Source organism: Cherax quadricarinatus, chromosome 76 (assembly GCF_038502225.1).
Source record: "Cherax quadricarinatus isolate ZL_2023a chromosome 76, ASM3850222v1, whole genome shotgun sequence".
In the NCBI taxonomy this organism is placed as follows: domain Eukaryota; kingdom Metazoa; phylum Arthropoda; class Malacostraca; order Decapoda; family Parastacidae; genus Cherax; species Cherax quadricarinatus.
The window spans coordinates 22,006,370-22,011,369 of record NC_091367.1 but is presented as its reverse complement, the minus strand read 5'-3'; the positions used below and the strand labels follow the sequence as shown (position 1 = coordinate 22,011,369).

General features: G+C 47.4%; 1 protein-coding gene across 17 annotated transcripts in view; it reads right to left on the bottom strand.

Moving 5' to 3' along the window:
- Positions 1-5,000, bottom strand: part of LOC128703657 (protein tramtrack, beta isoform) — a gene marked incomplete at its 5' end in the record, with an annotated part of 506,533 nt that overhangs the window by 430,425 nt on the left and 71,108 nt on the right.

Below are 5,000 nucleotides of genomic sequence, written 5' to 3'. Positions count from 1 at the left end.
TTTCTAGGTGTTCCATCACTCTTCTCCTGACAATCTTCTCCATGACTTTGCATACTATACATGTCAGTGACACTGGTCTGTAGTTTAGTGCTTCATGTCTGTCTCCTTTTTTAAAGATTGGGACTACATTTGCTGTCTTCCATGCCTCAGGCAATCTCCCTGTTTCGACAGATGTATTGAATATTGTTGTTAGGGGTACACATAGTGCCTCTGCTCCCTCTCTCAGGACCCATGGAGAGATGTTATCTGGCCCCATTGACTTTGAGGTATCTAGCTCATTCAGAAGCCTCTTCACTTCTTCCTCGGTTGTGTGTACCGTGTCCAGCACCTAGTGATGTGCCACACCTTTCCGTCCCTCTGGAGCCCCTTCTGTCTCCTCTGTGAACACTTCTTTGAATCTCTTGTTGAGTTCCTCACATACTTCATGGTCATTTCTTGTTGTCTCTCCTCCTTCCTTCCTTAGCCCGATTACCTGGTCCTTGACTGTTGTTTTCCTCCTGATGTGGCTGTATAACAGCTTCGGGTCAGATTTGGCTTTCGCGGCTATGTCGTTTTCATATTGTCATTGGGCCTCCCTTCTTATCTGTGCATATTCGTTTCTGGCTCTGTGACTGCTCTCCTTATTCTCCTGGGTCCTTTGCCTTCTATATTTCTTCCATTCCCTAGCACACTTGGTTTTTGCCTCCTTGCACCTTTGGGTGAACCATGGGCTCATCCTGGCTTTTTCATTATTCCTGTTTCCCTTGGGTACAAACCTCTCTTCAGCCTCCTTGCACATTGTTGCTAAATATTCCATCATCTCATTAACTGGCTTGCCTGCCAGTTCTCTGTCCCACTGAACCTCGTTCATGAAGTTCCTCATTCCCGTGTAGTCCCCTTTCCTGTAGTTTGGTTTCATTTGTCCTGGCCTTCCTGCTTCCCCCTCCACTTGTAGCTCTACTGTGTATTCCAAGCTCAAAACCACATGATCGCTGGCCCCAAGGGGTCTTTCATATGTGATGTCCTCAATATCTGCACTGCTCAAGGTGAATACTAAGTCCAGTCTTGCTGGCTCATCCTCTCCTCTCTCTCTTGTAGTGTCCCTTACGGGTTGGTACATGAAGTTTTCCAGTACCACCTCCATCATCTTAGCCCTCAGTGTATCTTGGCCCCCATGTGGCTCCAAGTTCTCGCAGTCGATCTCCTTGTGGTTAAAGTCACCCATGATCAGGAGCTTTGCCCTGCGTGCATGAGCTCTTCTGGCCACTGCAGCCAGTGTGTCAACCATCGCTCTATTGGTCTGGTCATATTCATGCCCTGGTCTCCTGTTGTTCTGTGGTGGGTTATACATCACTGCAATTACCACCTTGGGACCTCCAGAGTGAAGCGTTCCCGCTATGTAATCACTTTCTTCTCCGCTGTCTCCTCTCTCCAGCTCATCAAAATTCCATCGGTGTTTGATCAGCAGTGCCTCCTCCACCCCCTGTTCCTTGTGTCTTTCCTCAGGATCTGGTATCCCATTGGAAAGATGGCATCTGTTATCATACCTGTAAAGCTTGGTTTCTGTAGGCGCTATGATGTCCGGTGATGTCTCTGACTCTTTCGTGACTCCTCCCACTTGTTTGTTATTCCATCAGCGTTTGTGTACCATACCTTCAGTTTCCTTTCCAATACTGTGGCTTTGGGGGCCTGTGGGGGTGGGGAGACCTGGTAGCATACTGTGGGATTCTATGATTGGGGGTTGGGTGGAAGCTGTGGGTATGGATTGTAGTTTGTGTTGGGATGGTGTGATAGGTTGTGGGGTTCTGAGGATAGTTGTGTGTGCACTTGCCCATTGCTTCTCTGTTCTGCTCTGACTGACCTCTGCTGGTTCCATCCTTGTTTCCTTTCCTATCTCCTTTCGCTTTTTTGTCCTCTCCCTCAGCTGCTCTCTCTCTGTGTTCTGTCTCTGTCTAGGAACACCTTCTTGTACTCTTCCAAGTTTTTCAACCTTGGTTTCTCTTGGAGGATCCTGTTCCTCACTGTTTCTGTCCTGAGAATCAGCTTGATCAATCGGTTTCTCCCCTTCACGTACCCCCCCTATTCTCTGAAAATTTACAATCTCGTCCATGTCTTCTCCCCCTATTTCCGTGATGATTTTCCCAATCTCCTTTCTTTCTTCCTGCCGTCTTTCAGTGTGTGTCTTTTCCTCTCTCTCCCGAAGGCCATGGATAAACACTGATTTTGCCCTTTCCTCCTCCCATTGCCTCTACCTCTGTGACTCTGGTTCTTGTCTGTATATGGTCATTTTCTCCCTTGATTTTTCCAGTGGCTCTTGGTAGCATGGTTGTGCCTCAGCATTCGACTCATCTCCCTCTCTATCTGCACCCAGCTGCTCTTTCCTTTTACTCCCTGACCCTTCTTTGCAGGCTGATATGACCTTAGCATAATTCATATCTCCTTCCTTCCTATTCATCCTCTCAGCTTCATATGCTGTGTCTTCTCTGGTCACTGCCCCCGAGACTTGCTTCAGCCTGTTTACCTCAAACTCTAGGACCCTTACCCTGTCTACTGCAGTTTCGACTTGTGCCTCCCATTTCTTCGTCTCCTTCTCCAACCTCTTTTCCCATTTCGCAGAGAGTTCTTTCTCCATTTTTTTCAGAAAGCTCTACTAATTTTCTCTCCCATTCTTGCTCCATCCTTCTCCACTGCTCCTCCATCCATTCCTCCCCTACCAATACCATTGTCATCTGATCCCTGATTCCCTCGAGTCCCTAAAGGAAAGAGAAAGAGAGAGAAAGAGAGAGAAAGAGAAAGAGAGAGAGAAAGAGAGAGAGAGAGAGAGAGAGAGAGAGAGAGAGAGAGAGAGAGAGAGAGAGAGAGAGAGAGAGAGAGAGAGAGAGAGAGAGAGAGAGAGAAAGAGAGAGAGAGAGAGAGAGAGAGAGAGAGAAAGAGAGAAAGAGAGAGAGAGAGAGAGAGAGAGAGAGGGAGAGAGAGAGAGAGAGAGAGAGAGAGAAAAGGGAAAGAGAGAGAGAAGAGAGAGAGAGAGAGAGAGAGAGAGAGAGAGAGAGAGAGAGAGAGAGAGAGAGAGAGAGAGAGAGAGAGAAAGAGAGAGAGAGAGAGAGAGAGAGAGAGAGAGAGAGAGAGAGAGAGAGAGAGAGAGAGAGAAAAGGAAAAGGGGGAGAGGAAAGAGAAGAAAGAGAGAGAGAGAGAGAGAGAGAGAGAGAGAGAGAGACAGGACTCCAGAAAATTTTGCAAGAATTGCTGGCTACACCTCATGGATGGATGAAGAGACAGGCAAGGGCAAGGAGGTGGTGGTTGTTGTGTGCTTCTCTAAAAGTGTTCATGCCCAGCACATAGATGTTGCCACCCCTACACATCTTGAAATGATGTTCTTCAAGCTCTGTATAAACACTAGTACCTCTGTACTAGCATGTGCAATGTACAGACCTCAGTGGCAACATGCAGACCCTATCAACTTCCTAATGGAAAATATTGACTCCTTCTGCTACAACACAACTGTCAACATATTATAATTGTTGGTGACCTCAACCAGCACCTTATACAGAGGGACTTTGATGACCTTCTTGCAGTGTTTGACATGAGAAACTTTGTTGATTTCCCTACTCATATCTCTGGCTCCTCCCTTGACCCAGTAGTGAGTGATCTGGCAGAAGGCATAGTCACTTGTCAACCCCTCGGCTCACGTTGGATCGTCCTGACCACAAGGCTGTTTTTACCACATTAAGATCCCAACAGAACAGGGTGAGAGTCCACGCGCACAACCTGGCTATGGGAAAGGAGGTAATTGGCCAGCCCTTTGCTCTGAGCTCGCCACCACCGACTGGAATGCTCTTCTCCAGGGGGATGTTGACAACCAAGTGAAAGCCTTCACTGGACACATCCTTAATCTGCAACAAGAACACATTCCTCACCGGCAATATGTGACAAAGCCTACAGATCAGCCTTGGTTTGGCTTTCGTTGTAGAGAGGCTCCTACTGCTAAGTACAAAGCATGGTGAAGGTATAAGACACATCCTACCACCTATAACAGGAACTTGCACATGCAAGCCTGTAGGCATATGGGTGATGTTCAAAAGTGGGCCATTGCTAAATGGGAGGTGGACACTAAAAGAAAGTTAGCATCAGGTAGGGTAGGCTCCAAAACCTGGTGGTCCCTGGTCAAGGACAGACAAGGTTATCTGCCTGATGAACTTATTCCACCTCTAAATCGACAGGATGGGACCACCTCTACTAGTAGTCAAGAGAAGGCGGACCTCTTTGCTGAACACTTTGCTACCAAAATGCAAGTTCCTGATCCAGCAAGGGACCCTCCTTGGCTAGCTGCAAGAACTGTGTCAAAACTGTCAGTGGTGACAATAAGGCAGGAGGAGGTGCATTTCCTTCTTAATTAAATCACTTGACCAAGAAAAGGCTGTGGGCCCAGACAAGTTGAGCCTAAGATTGTTGAGAAGATGTGCAGACCAGCTAGCAGCACCTCTAACTCGCATCTTTCAGCACTGCCTAGTACAGTGTAAATGGCCCTCTCCATGGAAAGAGGCAAATGTAGTCCCTGTTCACAAAAAGAAGAGCAGAGCAGAAATCAGCAACTACAGACCAGTGTCACTCCTGTCAATCACTGGTAAGATCCTTGAGACAATTATCTCAAGACAAATGACAGATTTTTTTGACTACCACTCACTACTTTGTGATCGTCAATATGGCTTCAGGAAAGGTTACTCTGCTGCTGATCTGTTGTTAAACCTCTCCACTAAGTGGCACCAGTCACTGGATGAATCCAAAGTCAGCTGTGTGGTAGCACTGGACATTGCTGGCGCTTTCGACCGGGTGTGGCACCAGGGCCTCTTAGCAAAACTTCAAGCACTGGGAATTGCAGGCTCTACGCTATGTCTCCTCAGTGATTACCTTCATGGTAGATCTCTAAGTGTAGTCCTCAATGGAACGGAATCAGCAAGGCATCCTATTGGGGTAAGCGTTCCACAAGGAAGCGTGCTGGGTCCACTGTTATGGAATGTCTACTT